Genomic DNA, 18,945 nt, shown 5'->3' on the forward strand with positions numbered 1-18,945 from the left:
TAATGTAATGTAATGTAACCGGATTTATAAAGCGCATGGTTACTCGGGAGCGTCCCAGTGCTAAGAGAGAGCCAAAAGTCCTGCGGGGAGTGAAGCTCAGGGGCCCTGAGGGAAAAGGAAAGTTTTAAGGAGTTTCCGGAACCGCAGGTGGCATGGTTCCGCTCGCAGCTTCAGCGGGAGGGAGTTCCATAGAAACGCAGCGTTCACGGAAAATCGACGGCCTCCGGTGCGCGCCTTCTTAACTCTGGGAATTATAGCCAGATATTCATGATCAGAGCGGAGAGATCTGTTAGCTTTATAGGGCGCGACTAGTCTCTTCAAGATTGGAGGTCCCTTGCCTTTCAGAGATTTGTGAGCGATACACAAAGATTTGAACGTTATTCTCTCACGAATAGGCAGCCAGTAAAGCTGTCTGAGGGCTGGTTTCGCTGAGGCCCTCACAGAGGTGCCTGTGAGCAGCCTGGCTGCGGAGTTCTGAATCCGCTGCAATTTAGAGATTGTTCCTTCCGGGGCGCCTAAAAACAGGGCGTTACTATAATCTAATCTAGAAGGATCAGACCTTGAATTAGCAGCTTCCTAGAGAGAGGGGGAAGAAGAGGAAGGACTTTCCGAGCTGAGCGGAGTAGGCCGAAACAGATGCCAGCCGTTTTTTTAGCATTGGTTTTGAACGAAAGATCCTGTTACAGCCAGACCCCTAAACTTTTGATTTCTTGTTTTTGTGGGGGGGAGAGCTCCCATACAAGTAGGCCAGATAGCATCAGACAGTGAGGTCCCCTTGTGCCCCAACAGCATGAGTTCCATTTTGGAACCATTAAGTTTGAGAGAGGACTCGGACAAACAAAGCGTGAAGGTTTTCAGAACACTGGTCTGATTGAGTCAGCGAGACGATGAGTTGGGTGTCGTCAGCGTAACTTACTATTTTAATCCCAAAAGGGGCAACCACATCCTCCAGAGGGGACATGTACACGTTGAACAATGTCGGGCTCAATGAAGAGCCCTGCGGTACACCACACTGGAACTCCTGGCTTTAACTCACTTCAGTTCACAGCAATGTAAACGGCAACATGCATAAATAGTGAAATAAAACCTTTTCAAGCCAAGAAGTACTAATGCTTTCTGTACTGTCTGAATTACAGTTGAATATGTATTTTCGTTAGGGAGTATTCCAAAATCCATCCCCCAGTCTATCAACTTGGGGTGTCATGTTACACCCACTTCAGATAAACATTTCCTTAATGCATTAATATATGAACCAACAGGTGAGAAGTAACCAATTGTAAAGCAATTGGATCTGTATTATATTTCACTTGCACATTTAGTAGCTTTGGATCTCTTTGAGGTAAAATAATTTTGGGTTAAATTCAGGACCTCTGGGGTAATATCCGGCAAGTGGAGCACATTCATAATTATGCTCATGAACACTTTGGATGTGAAACCGCATAATAACGGTCAGTCACATATTTATTGAGGAACTAGTATAATACCTTTGGAATGAAATTATTCACCTGCATGGTTTAATGAAACATGCACACTTACAGTGAAATTGTATGAGACTATGAGCAATGCTCTGTATTCTAGAGACAACAACAACAGGGTGGTAGGTGGAAGGCTTTAATTAATCTCAGCCTCTGACAACTGCTCGAGCTGTATCCAAATACATTGTTTTTTGCCCACCAAGCCAACTCAATTTGGACCCAGGCATATGCAATTCTGTCTTGACCCTGCTCCAAGGGGAACTGTCCAGCTTGAATGACCAAGCCAGTACCTCTCTTATCTGGAACACAAGCAACCTAGGACCGGTTTGGCCCTGATAAGGGCTCATCAGGCAAGTTAGCTTGATTACATTGGCACAGTGCTTGCAATAAATACAGCTTTAAACACAGTCTATTTGCTATTCTTCACAATATATGTTATTTATTTATAAGTTTCTTTATTTTAAATAAAGTGATGTGACAAAAATCTGATTATGCGAGGGCTCATGCTATATCAGGAATTGTTATCTAGCAAGGCTTTAAATATGGCAATTGTTATACCAGCACTGAACATACCACAGCTCTATTTATGCCTAGACTAGGAATAGTCACAGGCTCTGCGTATGCAGAGAATCTCTTTATGAATGGGCTCTGTTCAGGCTTTCTTATCAGCATAGGTCTCTGATTAAGAGTCCTGATTATGCATATAGCTGGTTCTGAACTGGGGTGGCAAAGTGAACTAAAGAACAATGATGGATTCAACCCAGATCTGTGACTGGGGGTGAGCGTCTGAAAAGTTTCAGTGCTCCACCTATCATCTCCTTGTGTTTGCAGGAGTCCTGGTTATAGCAGAATTGAGGATACACCATCAGCCTGATTCATGTACGGGCCGTTTTGCGTGTCCCTAATAGCGAATTATAGCGACTCGCTATTGAGGAAACGCAAAACGGCATTCATGTACTTTTCGGGGAAAAAATAGCGACTCGCACGCGGGCGCTAAAGCCGTTAGCGACCAACTAAAAACGCAGAAAAATCGCTATTCCCGGCTACCTGCGATCGGGATTGCGACTCGCAATCCCGTGCGATCGGGAATGCGACTCGCAATCCTGTGCGATCGGGAATGCGACTCGCAATCCCATGCGATCGGGAATGCGACTCGCATTCTCGCGCGATCGGGAAAACGGGAAGACGCTTTCCGAGCACCGTGATGACATCACAACCAGGAAGCAGGCAGTTCCCACCCCCAAACACCACAGTGACGCTAACCTACGAGGGAGCACGTCGGAAAGCAGACGCCAAACCAGTGATAGCGACTCCACAAACGCCTGAAATAGCGACTGCCATGTCTGAGGAACCTGTCCCTGGCCCCAGCAACAGCGCAGGACGAAAGCGAAAGCTCAAGTTCTCAGAGCAGGAGCTCGAGAACCTAATTGAAGGGGTGGTGGCCAACCATGACAGGCTGTTCGGCCTCAACTCCAGGAAGGTCCCAGAGCAGGACAAGCGGAGGATCTGGCTGGGAATAGCCTCCAGCGTAAACTCGGTGGGTGTGGCCGACAGGTCATTGGAGGAGCTAAAGAAGCGCTGGTATGACCTCCGAGGTCGTGCCAAGGAGAGGGTGGCGGAGCGCCTTGGTGAGGCATCGGGCACTGGAGGTGGCGGACCGACAGTCCCACCCAACACACCCCTGGAGGACCAGGTCGAGAACACCTTGGAGAGGGAGGCGTGCGTTGGCGTGACCCCTCTGGACTCCTCCCGCCCCACCCAAGACACCCAAGGTAAGTGGCATGCGATTGCGACCCTGTCCCCTATGACCGTCCCTGACCAAATAGGCTCACTCATTGGCCCTTAGTCATGCCTTTGTTGTGCATCAGGAAATGCCCTGAAGCATTGTGGGAGATGTAGTATGTCCACAATGTAGTAGTACCACAATGCAGCCAGAAAGGTTCCAAAGTACGCAAATCCACAGCCATCCAGGGAATGTCACCCAGCATGCATGTAACATCTGCACGTCTGACAGTCACATGCAACTAATGAGTATCCACTTACCCTCACAGGTGGCGCAGATAGCAGTGACTGCGAGAGGCTGCAGATTGATGAGGAGGCCCAGGAGGAGGATTCACAACCCGAAACCCAGGCACCAGCCCGTGCCGCTGCACCAACACCAGCAGCCAGGCCCCCCCACCGTACCTGCTCCTGCATCTGCCGGCCCACCGGCTGCCAAGGCCAGGCCCCCCACCGTACCTGCTCCTGCATCTGCCGGCCCACCGGCTGCCAAGGCCAGGCCCCCCACCGTACCTGCTCCTGCATCTGCCGGCCCACCGGCTGCCAAGGCCAGGCCCCCCACCGTACCTGCTCCTGCATCTGCCGGCCCACCGGCAGCCAGAGCCAGGCACCCCACTAATGTGCCTCCAGTTCCTGCCGCACCAGCAACACCTGCTGCGACACCACCTGCAGCTCGTGCAACGAGATCTGGGCCTGCGACAGCGGCAACACAGCGGCCGATCAGCAGGAGGGGCAATGGGCATCTCCATGCCTGTATGAGCGTAGAGCGGCGCATGCTCAGAATCCACCAGCGCCAGTCGCAGCAGCAAGGTGCCATCCAGCTCCAGCTGCACAAAATTGGCCGCAATGTGGCGGGAGTTGGAGACCGGATGGACCGCATGACGGCGGCCATGGGCCGCATGACTGCAGCCATGGAGGAGAACACTGCTGCGCTCATCAAGCACCGCAGTGTAGCAAGCAGGCGCCACCACCAGCTTATGAGCCGGCTGTCGGCCTATAGTAGGTCAAATTATGTGGCAGCAAATGCCACCACCCAGTTGTCGCGGCGCTCACTCACCCAGCAGCACCAACTGGTCCAGTGCTGCGAGGACATAACCAGGGTCCTGGAGCACCTAACCACCGCCGTAACGGCACTTCACACACCTGTGCTACCGGCCACTGTAGGGGGTGACGATGCCAGTGAGGGTGCCTCCAGCTTGAGCAGCCAATCTGCCACACAGGTCCCGCTACCTAGGCGCAGCACCAGGGCAACGCCTGGTACAGGTGCCCAGGATGAGGATGAGCCTCACAGGCGCCTGGGCATTACGCGCCGGAGGCGCCTTTGACACTGTCTGAGGGACACTGGCACAGGCTGACGCTAAGCCTGCCATGAACCTTCACACTGCAGTATGCAGGAATACTGTAATTTGTAAATAGTTGAACTCATAACCTTTTTCTTGTGAATGAAACAAATACATTTATTTTGCTGCACACATTAGCCTTGTGTAATCATTACATTTTGCATGCAATTGTGATATGTGGGGTGGGGGAAGAGGGTGGGCTAGAAATTGTTCGCTGTGATGTGGTTGCGACGTCTGTGGCCTTCAGCTGGGTTCTCCCCGCGTGCATGGTGCGCATGTGCTGGTGGCCGGTCGTCCCCCTCAGATTCACTGCCTGAGATGTCAACAGGTATCCGGCGCTTGGTTGCAATGTTATGAAGCATTGCACAGACAGCCACAATGCGGCAGCACGCTGCAGGACTGTAATACATGGCCCCACCTGTCTTGTGCAGTATACGGAACCTGCTCTTGAGCAGGCCAAATGTCCTTTCTATACAGTTCCTTGTCCGGATGTGCGCAACATTGTAGCGCCGTTGCTGAGGTGTGGCAGGGTTGAGGTAAGGGGTCAGGAGGTATTCCCGTAGGGCGTAGCCACTGTCACCTGAATGAGAGGAGCAGATGTTGATTGCCTGTGCAGCGCAGTTACTTCATAGCAATGTGACATTGTCGACAAAGTGTACTTGCCAAGTAGGTGTCCTTCCCCAAACTCTCCCCTGAGCAGTCGTGTGTGGAGTCCGCTGTGCCTGAAGATAAAGGAGTCATGGGTACTCCCTGGGTACTGGGCCACAATGTCAGTGATGATGGTCTTGGCATTGCAGACCATCTGTATGTTGAGGGAGTGGTAGGACTTCCTGTTGCGGTACATATACTCCGTGGCAGCTGGTGGGCAGATGGCGACGTGGGTACAGTCTATGCAGCCGAGGACATGGGGAAAATGGGCGACATTGTAAAATTGTAGTTTTGTCAGGTCCAATTCCTGTTGGCTCGTGGGAAATGTGATGTGGCGGTGGAGCTGGCTGAGCATGGCGTCAACAAAAGTGTGGAGGCAGCGTGACATGGTGGGCTGGGATATCCCCCCAGCAGCGGCTACTATGCCCTGGAAACTGCCGGAGGCCAGGAGGTGCAGGCTGCACAATACCTGCACATGTGTGGGCACAGAATTGTTTCGCCTTGTTGGGTGCTGCATGATGGGGTCGAGTTCTTGTATCAGCCAGGTGATCATTTCCCCATTCAGCCTGTATTTAGCATAAATCTGTTCTCTGGTTTGGCCCAGCAAGGTGACCCGCTGCCGGTAAATCCTTTCCTGCCTCATGCGTCTCCTCCGTGCTGCTCGCTGTAGCCTTCGCCACCTCACCACCATGTACATCCCTGGCATTGTGGAACGCCTAATGCTGCTGCTGAATGTCCTTATGTGTGATTGGTCAGGCCTGGACCTGTTGGTGATTGGCCAACAGTTTTTCAAATTCTACTTAATCATGGCTTTTATGGTTACCACCTGCTTTGAGTTGTCCTTAAATTGCGCCGCGCAAACGTGCGATTTTGCGCTTTTTCGCTATTGTATTTTTTTCATGAATGCCGATTGAGACAATATTGCGTTTCGCTATTCATTTCGCAGATTCCGTGGTTGGTCGCTATTTCCGTATCGCTAATGCTCGACTACCCGGAGTCTGCGACTAGTATTGCGTAATCGCTATTATAATCGCTATTCTGTTTTAGCGAAATGGCTTTTTTGTTCTTGAATGCCGATTCCGTATTTTGCACCCGCAATTCCTTTTTCGCAGCCATTGCGGGCGCAATTTTGCTTCATGAATCAGGCTGCATGTTTCTAATTGTACCACTACTCTTTTTCATAATGTAGCTTCTAAGAAAGCGTCTTGTAAATTGCTTTGTTCGCCCTAAGTTGGCAGGGTATGCCCAGACTTGGGTCCCTTACTCACTTTGCCACTGGATTCAAGCTAGACCGGCTGATGAGGGGTGTACCCCGAAACCAGTCCCAGGATGCGTGTTTCCAGTCCAGGGAACACCTGGCTTGTCAGTTCGGGCTAGCCTGTTCCCATGAGGCACAGGGTCAAGACTGATTTGAATATAGCTGGGTCTGAACTGGGGTGGCGAACTGAGCTAAAGTACGATGATGGATTCAACCCAGATCTGTGACTTGGGGTGAGGGTCTGAAAAGTTTTAGTGCTCCAACCATCATCTCCTTGTGTTTGCTTGGTTCGCCCTAAGTTGGCAGAGTATGCCCAGACGTGGGTCCCTTACTCATTTTGCCACTGGATTCAAGCTAGCCTGGCTGATGAGGGGTGTACCCCGAAACCAGTCCCAGGATGCTTGTTTCCAGTTCAGGGAATTCCTGGCTTGGCAGTTCGGGCCGGACTGTTTCCATGAGGCACTGGATCAAAGCTGATTTGAATATAGCTGGGTCTGAACTGGGGTGGCGAACTGAGCTAAAGAATGATGATGGATTCAACCCAGATCTGTCATTGGGCGTGAGTGTCTAAAAAGTTTCAGCGCTCCGTCCATCATCTCCTTGTGTTTGCAGGAGTCCTGGTTATAGCAGAATTGAGGATACATCATGTTTCTAATTGTACCACTACTCTTTTTCATAATGTAGCTTCTAAGAAAGTGTCTTGTAAATTGCTTTGGCAAATTTACTTTAAATCATTCACTCAGAAGTGAGTTGAGCTTTGAAAGGAGCCCCATTTGTTTCAACTATATAATGTTTCTATTATAGAATCTTTCTGGATTTTTCTTGCACTGATTATTAAAAGTCATTAGGTGATTAAAAGACACTACTGGAGACAGAGAATTCAGTCTTGGATCTGGCAGCTATCTCTTCCTCTGCAATAATCGTAGTATGCAATTAACCTGTTTATTTACATCCATTTTATCATATATATAAAAGTTCTTAGCACCAATAATCAAGCATTGGCCTAGAAGAAGTCAACCGAAGCAGGGCCGGACTGGGAACCAAAACTGGCCCTGGCAAACTGCTCGGCCGAACCTCCCCTGGGGTGAGGGAGGGAGGTACAGCCACTTGCGAGGGCCGGTTTCGGCCGATTTGGTTACCGGGGCCAACAATGCCGACCTCTGGTGACAAAAATGGCCCCTAGGTGCCCAAAACCGGCCCCCACCCTAGCGGCCCACCGGGGAAATGCCCGGTACCTGCTACGGCCAGTATTGCCCTGAACATTAGTCTAACATAGGAGTTAGACTTTGACCCATTAAACAACTGTGGATCTAAACTGTGTGGTACTCAACCACCTAAAAACGGTCAGATTGAGCATTACTTTAACAATTCCACCTCTGTTCCATCTGAAAATGGCAGTTCAGTGGTCATGACCGTATCCCCAGAATAGGACACGTTACAACACAAACTTTTACAACTCATGCCTTTACAATAAGGTTTTTACATCGCAACATCCATTACAACGCATGATTTTACAACGCATGCCATCACAACACATTTTTAGAAACTACACTTACAACGCGTTCCATTACCACGCATACAATTACAACACATAATACTTTTAGGGCAACAGCAGTGTAAGTGTTAGATAGTGTAGGGTTAAAATTACTATTCCCACTCCAGTTAGTGCAAAAGTAGGGTAAGTGTTGGATAGTGTAGGGGTAAATATTACTATTCCCACTCCAGTGAGTGCAACAGTAGGGTAAGTGTTGGATAGTATGGGGTAAAAATTACTATTTCCCATTACTTACCTTATAAAGCATTGTAATTGCATGGGTTTTTACGGGCTTACGTTGTAATGGCTGTGGTGTAATGGTATGCGATGTAAAGGATGCTGCGTTGTAATGACTGCATTGTGAAGGTTCTGCATTGTAATGACTACATTGTAATGGTTGTTTCGCTAGCCCCACAGTGACTGGGCACTCAATTAATTTCAGTATTGGACCAATTGATAAAGTTTTGGATCAACTACTGACATCCGTGATCCTTCCTTCCTAAACCTAGATTCTGACTCACTTTTAACTCTATTCCTATTTATCAGTCAGGGATCACAGATACTATGGCAGTAGTAGACTCAAAACAATGTAACAGACCAAATCCCTGATATGCCTTTGACATATTGGTTCCCGATTAATCTCCTGAAGAGACACCCGAGAACGAGCATGCCTTTGCTCTTTCACTTGATTTACAATAACACACATGACTTTGACCATCAATTAACCGTTTGATTATTTTTTAGAAAATAAGGGGCAGATTTACAAGCCCCTTGCGCCACTTTTGCATCACTTTTAACATGGGAAAAGTGACGCAAAAGTGGCGCAAGGGGCTTGTAAATCTGCCCCTAAGTGTTTCATGTTTTCCTGTATTGTGTATGCATCATGATAATTTATCAAATGTGCATTTAACTATAGATATATACTCCAAATATACTCTGATTATATTTGCTGCACAGTGTTTAAGCTGCCAGCAGATCAGCAAGACCACTCAGCAGAAGATCAGCAAGACGTTCTGCACTTGAACATATTGTATACTTCGAAGGCAAAACACCTCATGTTATTGTGCATCAGTTCCCTTGTTTGTGTGATCACATACCAAGTGCTTGATCAATGACTGGCTTACATTTTACAGCTAGATGAACTCTCTATGATCTTGTCAGAATCAAAATAAATGGGATTGATTCTTACAGATGTTACACATTAAAGCTTGGCTGACATGTACAAAAGAACTTCCATGAATATGTTCATGTGATCAAATCTTCTAAAAGAGGCTGGTGACTAGTGGTGCAGTTCTAGACTGCTCTTTTCACTTGTAGCCATCCACAAATCTACATGTTTAAGGGCAGTTACCAATCCTCCCCAAACCCATGCACTTGCTGGAAAAATCTGGTATATTTACTAATGACAAGGTTAGGAGACACATTTTTTCAAGGTGGGAAGAAACAATCGCCTCCAAAAATAAGGTGAGGGGTAAGAAAAGGATTTTTCCATGGGGGGGGGGGGGGTGAATGTTTTCCCACTGGAGAAAAAGGAATAAGTTTGTCAAAATGGGAATCACAAATGTTTGCTAGGAGCATGCTCGGCAGGCCTTTTTGTGTAGACTCTCTGGTATTCCAGTACCAGTGAAGAATAACAGAACTGCAGGTGCAGTTTTGTCACTTTTTGAAAATGGGGCCTCCAATTGCTATTTTTTAAATATAGCACAAGTGGTTTCACAATGGTTATCAGCAACTATTAAAAAAAAATACTGCCATGCATCTAACATTGTTTATTAAATGATGCCTTATAGAAATGGTATTTGAAATTGTTCTTAAAAAATGCAAGATAATTTAAGAAAAAAACATTTAAATTTCATCCATTTGTTTTTACAAATCACAAATAATATATGGGTACATTTTGTTTTGAAAAAAATCATCAATGTTGCTTCTATTCTTCTGCATATATTTGCATATATTCTAGGACCATTTACCTACCAAAAATTGTTACAATTTGCAAACACACTGACATGTTTATACTAGTACTAGTGGCAGTATGGCAAACTGAGTTTACAGCTTAATGTGTTTCCTTTAGACCACTCCACCCTATAGAAATGAATTGTATATACAGTTGTGACTATCATATGGATATGGTTGCACATCTTGTATTTGCAGCAGACAATCTTCTTCTAGCAAACAAAGTGTGCATAATAAATTGGTAGCCAAAGGCTTTGTGCTGCACATGGCTGGGTCTACTTAGTTCAGTGGATACAATCAGCATGAGAATTTGTTTTTCTTGGCCCGAAACATTAATAGGAATTTCAAACCTCTATGTCATGTTTCATTTTAAAATTAGGTAGATAGCGTAACTTCAAAAAATAAAATGAACAAAAAACTCAAACCCCAAAAACATGAAAGCAAAAATAACCTACAAAGAAAATGTATACAGCTAAGTCAAAACTCTCCTTAAAAAGTAAAGTATTATTAGTCAGTGAGCAAAAGTCTCTTACCATTTCCAGAAGCCCTCTCACATTTCCCTGCCGCTTCTCTTTAGCAGTAATGAGGAAAGAGAGCCTGGGAAAATCTTATAAATAAAACCTTTTGGTTATTTGCTTTGAAACACTCCTCCGGGGTTTTGATTCTAATAAGCATTGCAGTACAGGAATTTAATTAACATTAATAGTAGAGATTTTTTTTTGTACCTGTTTACTCTTTCTTAACCCCTTCAGCGCGGCGTGAATTTTCGCGCTGTGCTGAAGGTTCTAATGAGCCTATGGGCTCATGACGGAACGGTTCCGTCATGAGCACAGCTCAACCGACGCTCATGACGGAACCGTTCCATCATGAGCATGGAAGGGGTTAAGGTACATTTCTATGCAGGTTGCTATTGACTCAGTTGCACTCCAGGCACATATGAGTTTGTACCTTCCGGCAAAATAGGTTTTGCTTCTCAATGTGCTTCTGACCCTACCATTGAATTTTACAATCAGTGATTTACCATATGCTGTCACTAATGTTTCAGGAAAAATCAACTTTCCCTGTAGAAATTGCTTCCATCTTTAATTTAACTCCTATGCTGCCAGGCCTCCAACACCGTGAAGCCTGTTTTTGGGCTTCTTGGGGTAGTTTGCATTTAGGTCCCACATCATTTTATCCACATTAGGTAACCATGCCAAATTTGCGTCCTTTTTTCCAAATATCCTAAGGATTTGAATGGTACCCAGAGTTAGTGGATTCCCTGGAGGGGACCTGAGAAATTAACCAAAATACAGCCACATTTGTTTTTTGGGGGGAAAACCTGCTGCCATTTTTTTGCCATGCAAATGGTGTCAATGAAGGGTTTATGGAGCTAACATAACCATCTTCCCAGCTTTCAGGTACCTTTGTCAGAAAACAAAAATGTTCTATACAGGTTTTGCATTTTACTGGTACATAGCATATTTTTCCTATTTTTTATGCTTTCAACCTCTTTCCAGTTAGTGGCAGAAATGGCTGTACACCTAATAATGAATCCCATAAAGGACTGTTGAAATTTAGTTAAAAAACAGCCATTTGTGCCTACATTTTCACCTGCCACTTCTTCCAACCATGGAAGAATTTTGAAAGCAATATACCGTTACGTCCATGTGACCCTTCTAGGTGTGAGGATATATTGGGCTTGTAGGTTCACCAAGAACCCAAGGTACCTGAGCTGCACCTTAAAATGTTTTTTCATTGTGTACCTGGTATACATCAACTCGTTTGGTAAAATATAAAGAGTGAAAAATAGGTATCAAGGAAACCTATGTATTTCTGAAATGGTAACAAGATATGGAATTCAGAAGCAGTGGTTATTTGTGCGTCTCTGGAATAGTGGGTACCCATATTAGCATGTGAATTAGAGGGTATGTTTCAAAATGACTTCTTTTTTACCAACTGACTTAGATTTGGAAGGTAGAAATGCATAGAAAGACAATTGATAATAACCCTTGTTCTACTATTTTGTTTTTCCTTATGTCTCCTGATGAAAATGGTACCTTACTTGTGTAGGCAGGCCTAGTGCGCAAAACAGGAAATGGCTCAAATTTCAATGTGGGCACATCACATTTTTCCACTGAAAACCTACAGTTTTTTCGCAATGTGGCTAGCTGTAGATTTTGGGCATTGGCTCAACCGACACCTGGGGATACATACCAAATCTGTAAACTAGACATCCAGGGGAATCCATGATAGAGTAACTTGTGGCTATCAACAGGTTCAGTTACTCATAATCCCTTGCACATCTCAAACGTTGTCGAAAAGAAACATTTCCCTCTCATTTCTGTGATGGAAAGTTGTGGAATCTACGGGGAGTAACAAACTTCCACCCACCCAGCATTCCCCAAAGTCTCCCGATAAAAAACGGTATTTCACATGTGTGGGTAGCTACGCCTAGTGCCCACAGCAGGAAATTACCCAAAACACAATGTGGGCACATCACATTTTTCCACTGGAAACTGATCCTTTTTTCGCAATGTGCTCAGCTTTGGATTTTGGGCCCTAGAACATCCGGCACCTAGGAAAACCTAGCAACCCTGTACATTTTTTAATAATAAACACCCAAGGGAATCCAGGATGGGGTGACTTGTGTGGATCTCACCAGGTTCTGTTTCAGATACAAAGTAATAAGGGCAGATATTAACAACAGCAGAAAGACTGACAACAAATCAACAGGCTAAAAAGGTCAAAAGTTCCTAAAGCAATATGACAAAGAGCAGATATTAACAACAGCAGGAAGGGATGGGATTGGAAGGATTGGGTTCTTCCCGCCTGCTGCAGGACAGGGTGTGCTACGATCAACGAAGACGCAGAGAGAGGTGGTAGCCCATCACAGCATACAACCTCCACTCCACTTTTTTACCAATACCAACTAGAAGGAATATTAAATATTAATTTTCCACATAGGCAGGTATTTTTTAACTTCACTATTCTCACTCTGACCCTTCCACCCTCACATTACACATAATATATTCACTCCTGAGTGCTCCTGCATTTCGTTGGTCGTAAAACCCAATGATGAAGCATGCCACCAAGGGGCCTTTTAGTGGGTGAGGGTTATTTTAACAATACATTGGGTTTCCCTATACATTGGTAGGGAACACACATTTCATGAACAGTGGTAAATATACTTTGGAAGGATATTATTTGTTGTGTTCAGGGTGGATTCTTTTTGGTTTTTCATGAACTATAGAGGAGGACGAATTCGCTTTCTGTTTTCACCTCTTCACTCCATCTCTTGTTTATTAGTTCCATTTGAGCAGCTTAGTAAATGCACACAGGTAGTCTGATAAAGGGGGTCTTTCCACAGTTAGATGTTGACCTGGGATAGGCATTATAATATTAGTGGGCACTCATAGGTAAACTTAGTATGGTGTACTATTTTGTCTGCCGTGACACTGTATCATACATATGGGGAAATCTACCATAGAGTGCAGTTTTGTTTTCCTTAGACTTACAAAGTCCAGTTAGGCATGGAAATAGGGTGAAACATGTTTGACTATGCTGGTCCCAAGATCATGTAATTACACCTTGGGGCCGATTCCCATTCGGGGTCTTTTTCCCGTACGAATCGTACCCTGCAACGTCCCCGTACGTACGACGTAGTACGATTCTCACCCAATGCAGCTCCACGTACGAATCGTACCAGGAACCGTTCGACTCGAATTCCTGTATGAATCGCCGCCGGAACACGCAGCAAGCGACGTTTGTACGGTTTGAAGCAGGTTTTCCCGATCCAGCAAGTACGATTCGTCCCGCCGACCCTCCGTACGACTCTTTTCCTACGGGAGCTGAAAACTGTCGGAAAAGCAGAGAACGCCTCGAAACAGGTACGGAACGGACCCCCCTGGGTACGGTGCGTACACCCCATGATCGCAGGGGTACGGTGCGTACCCCTGCGATCATGGGGTGTACGCACTGTACCCCATGATCGCAGGGTGTACGGTGGGTACACCCTGCGATCATGGGGTACGGTGCGTACACCCCATGATCACAGGGGTACGCACCGTACGGTGTGTATGTAAATGTGTGACCCTGCATACGAATCGATCTTACCTGACGTGTACCGTACAAATCGCGTCTCCATTCCACGGTCCGGATCGTACTCGTCGGGCCGTACAGCATGTTTACGAATCGTACGGTCCACTGTGAGGGTACGAGTCGTACGGAATCTCCAGTGCAATTCGTATGGGTCGCGACGATTCAGACGGCAACTGTCCATACGAATCGTACTACGCGATTCGGACAGACGTGTACGATTCGTACGGAGAAGGCTCCGGATACGATTCGGACGGACACTTTTTTCCCTGAATCGGAATCGACCCCCTTATGTGTCGTCCAGAATTTACAGATTTCTCTGAATCAGCTCAGGATCTGAGTCCAAGCCTTTTATCACTGTACTGGGCCAAGTATACTACTCCTCTCCCCAGAAGAGGGAACACAGGCCTCCTTTCACACCAAAAAATAATTAACAGTGCTTCCCTCAGCTCCTGAGGAAGAAGAGGTGGGGAAGAAAATCTGCAAGGTTAATTACCTGTCATACTTTACCAGGGCTGGTAAAGCCCAATCCCACTGAACAAAGGGCAATGCCCAGAAAAATGGAACCAACATAGGAGGAAACTCTTCTTTAAAGTTTTGGTGGGAAAGGTGCTGTCCTTGATGTTAGCGAGGGGTGGAACTGAGGCCTCCGGAGGAGATGTCACCAGTGACTTTTGCATGGTGCCACCATGAACAATAGGGGTGCCTGAGTTATACAATGTTCCACTCCTATTTAAAACATCTTGCACAAGCGAGGGATCGTGGTTTTTGTTGGAGTTGGACAGTGGAACCGGACTGTGGTAGCACCATGGAAAACTTGAAGAAAAAGTCCCCTGATGCCCTAATAGACTAGGACTCTGCCTACAGTTGACCTCAGGGCCAGTGAGTCTCTCCAGGATCAGGGAAGCTGGTCTGCTTATATCCCCTGAGTACCAGAAGACAAGAAAAAGGAGGAATGATGGTGCAGGAAACCAGTGGAAGCATCTCCCTGCAAAGGGTGCAACCTTAGAGTCCCGGAGGTGTGAGGAAAAGGCTCCAGGGAGCTAGGGTTTGCCCGCAGTAGTGAAATGAGCCCAAGTTCATGTGAAACAGGCAAATGGGGACAGAGATACGAGCAGGAGAAGGAGAAAACCTTTGACCCCAGCCAAGGACCGGAGAACATGGAGCTCCATTGTCAACTACTAAGAAACTCCCAGGGTGGGCCACTACCTGGGTTTGAAGCAAGGTATTTATAATTAATGAACCCTGGGAGTGGGTTGTGTGGGGTCCACTTCCTAGGGCTCTCATGGCCAGGGAATCCCAACCCTTATCCTGGTTCAAACATAGGGGGCCTAGGACCCCATCTCGTGGGCTCCTGCCAAACAAGAAAACTGCACAAGCGCTGTCTGCCCCTCTAAGACAGAGGAAAAGGGTCTAGAACCCCATCTGAGGGCCCCTGACCTAAGCAGAAGATGTGGAGGGACATTACACTCCCCGAGAATAGGTAAGCGCCCAGCATCCCTTCTACAGGCCCCAGCAAAAGAGGAGACAGGGCTCCTCCTAACTGTGGTAGGCTCGACCCCCCTCCCAGTGCCTGTGCTGGGTTAGTGGGTGGCTACCATAAAAAAACACCCTTCCCACATGAAGAAGCCAGGGGAGAAAGGGGAGAAGCACACAGCCGGCTCATGTACCGGCAGTTAAGAAGGCTGGCCAGGTGGGGAACTAGCAAGGGCAGCCATGGATGGGCTCCCTTAGCTGTCCCCAATGAGATGGGAAGTCATGGTGCGCGGATGGGACAGGGCTCCCACACCAAAATAGAAGAAAAAAATATATATGTTGTGGTAAACCCAGCGCAGTGAAAAGTAAGTACGTCTGGAGTCACTCGTCATGTATTCACATTCCCTTATGGGAGCGCCATAATGCCCAAGATGCCATGGAGGGCTTTCTGTGCCCCAGTTTTTTCTCATATGTGGAGGTTCCAGGATGACAGTGGTATCGCCAACATAAAAAGAGAGTGTGCAGTGGGATGCAAGAGTGCATCAGCCCCTCCCCCCCAAGGAAATTGTGAAAAATACTGTCCCTACGTCTGCACGATCAGAGAGTAGAGAACCACCCAGGATTTCTGCTTAAATGTTAAATACCCCTAATGCTGCAATTTTCGTTCTACAGCCTTGGAATGCAGTGACCTCTGGGGGTTGGATCTATGGCTACATTTTATGGGGCATAAAAATGTATAAAAAAGACACAGGTATATTTTAAAATGTTTTAATGACATTATTTATTGCATTTACACAAGGTTATTGATTTCTGTGACATAATGGTGGCTTTTAACATGTGGAGTATGTGTATTTTATTGTGGTAACTCCTCGACAAAGCCAATAGGCTTGCCTTATAGAATGATGTGATGACTCCTTAAAAAGTAAATAGGCTGGACATATATATTGATGTGGTGACATGTGACAAAGCCAATAGGCCTGCACTATTTAAAATTATATCCCTCTATATTATGATGTGATATCTGGTATAGGTGTGGAGGGGATACTTTGGGCCTGAGTCACAAAGGTAAGTTTACACTTTTGTGTAAGTTTACGATTTTTCACAATTCACATGGGAATTTTACAAGTAGTTTCGTTACAACTGCATATCTTTTTTTACCGAGTCTCTACCTTGAATGTGGAGACTCCACAGTCATAAATATACTACTCATAAAATTCCTTTGTGCATTGTGGGAAGAGGTGTGGCGTTGTGGCCAGGGCGACTGATGCTGGAATCTGGGGATCACGGTTCGATCCCTGGTGCCAGCGGCAGGTTAGCCCAGCACCATGTGACTCTGGGCAATAGCTTGCTTAATCTTCCCGGCGGCCCCCAGTGCCTAGAGACCCATACGGGTGATTATTCGTGCTTTACAAACGTGGATTATTATTGCAAAAAAACATAAACTCACCTATTAATAAATTAGGTGCATTGCAATATTACAGACTGGTCGCAAGAAGTTGGTATGCTATTTGTGACAAGTATTTGCATCCTCTGTGTTTGTACATCGAGCCAGTGGACCTGTTGAAATACAAATATTCTGGAACTGAATGAGAGGTTGGTGGCAACTGTAAATCTGTTTGGCTGAGAAAAAGGTGTGTATACTTACTTTTGGTGCGTTTTCCATCAGATGAGAATGCACTGATAGAATTAACATGGAGCCCGTATTATGTATATTGCGCCTTGTTATTATTTGCGCTGGGCGAACCTTTTAAAAATGTGCGCCAAGCGCAAACGATGATAATGCACCCTAATATGGGGAAAGCGCCGTCACCAGGACAGCCACGAACTCGAGTTGCCCTGGAGGCAGCGCGTTACAGTTAACCTGCTTCACTTTTAATGGGGATTAGAGCTCCCATTGCAGGCGGGTGCAGTCAGTGACTGCACCCGCCTGCAAGGAAATGTCTGGGGGCCCATAGGACTCCCTTTTGCCCCCTGCAGAGGGCTGCTTTCAAGAGGCACACTGACCTTTTAGGTGGCTCATTGTCAGTGCGCCTCTTGACAGCTTCTTTGTCTCTGCACTCTCGCCTGTAATATGGTGTGGGCGCAGAGGCAAAGGATTCCCTCATTCGCATGGGAAACACCCCCATGCAAATGAGGGAACACCCCCTGCAGATTGTGCTGATACTTCATGAAAGCCAGCACTAATGGTATTACAGAAGTGGCCGCACAAGCATCTGCGGTCCCTTTTGTAATACCAAAGTGCCCCAGGGGGGTGATAAGTCCCCAGTATGTTATTCCTAAGGCAGCTCTAGTTTCACTGGTGAGTTCTCCACCGAGTGCGATAAATCTTCTTTTAGCCGTTCTATGCCAGTGGAGAATCGCTGGCGGAATAACCACCCCTCTGCTAACTTAATACTGGCAGTAATTCCACCACTGCTTCCTCACTGGAGGTCGTACATTCACTTTTGGCCATTCTCCTCCATTGAAGTATATGCTGTCAGATTTTATGTCACCAAATTATGTGCATAGCGTTGGTAATGCTCTCAGAAAATCGGCAGAAAGAGCAATCAGTAGATATATCCCATCTGCCGCTATCTGGACATATTTATAGTTATCGCCCAATGTTAAATCAACCCTTATATTGTTCCATAATTCATTGCTCTTGCATTTCACTGCCATTATTCAAAGTGCAATTTTCACTTTTACACTTGCATTCCTTTGCCCATGGAGGAAGGAATCTTGAAAGGAATAAAGTGCACCAATGAGGAAGGAAATTGCAAATGTCAGAATGTGCTACATACAACTACGCACTACGCAAGTTTAACACTGCTCCCTTGAGTTACAAAACTTTTGAGGGAGCGGAAAATCTGAAAAATGTATAAGTGCACCATATTTACAAGCACGTAGTATTAGTTTAAATATATGGCACACAAGTGTTTTATACATAGAAGTGAAATATGGCGAGTGTTTAAATAAGAGTAACAATACTCATAGTAGTGTGAAAACTAATGTAGAAATGTTAGAATGATATGAAACCTCACGTTTCTCATGTTAAGTGATTGTGTTTCAGTGAAACGAAACTCTGCAAACAAATGAGAATGTGTAGGCCGCATGGCAATTCACAGTAAAGATAAAGTGCTGCTACACTGACATGAAATGTGGTCAACATTGTTTTTCTAATGTATTTAATCATAGAATTGAAATATATGTTTTATATAGATGTGTTGCAGTATATTATAAAGAGTGGTTAGAATATTGTTTAAGTGAAGAAATTAAATGTCTTTAGAGGAGCAGGAGCCGTTCTATGTATTCCTGAAAGGCCTGAGAAGACAAAGTCATTCCTTTTGATCTAAATGTGTTCGTTAGGGGGAAAGTCGTGCTAGGCACTAACTGCAAATCCTTTCACATGTTTTATGGTCTAAGATA

General features: G+C 45.9%; 1 protein-coding gene across 2 annotated transcripts in view; it reads right to left on the reverse strand.

Annotated features, from left to right (window-relative positions):
* LOC144829132 (glutamate decarboxylase 1-like) overlaps positions 1 to 18,945 on the reverse strand; it is a 927,195-nt gene that overhangs the window by 905,538 nt on the left and 2,712 nt on the right. The window contains exon 1 of one of the 2 annotated variants that reach the window (XM_078687955.1): positions 10,521 to 10,548. The exons of the other annotated variant lie outside the window; for it this stretch is intronic. The gene's annotated coding sequence lies outside the window, so the exon portion shown is untranslated. Of the gene's footprint in view, positions 1 to 10,520; positions 10,549 to 18,945 lie in introns of those variants that run through there. 2 annotated transcript variants of the gene reach the window in all.

Source organism: Lissotriton helveticus, chromosome 4_1 (genome assembly GCF_964261635.1).
Source record: "Lissotriton helveticus chromosome 4_1, aLisHel1.1, whole genome shotgun sequence".
Taxonomy (NCBI): Eukaryota; Metazoa; Chordata; class Amphibia; order Caudata; family Salamandridae; genus Lissotriton; species Lissotriton helveticus.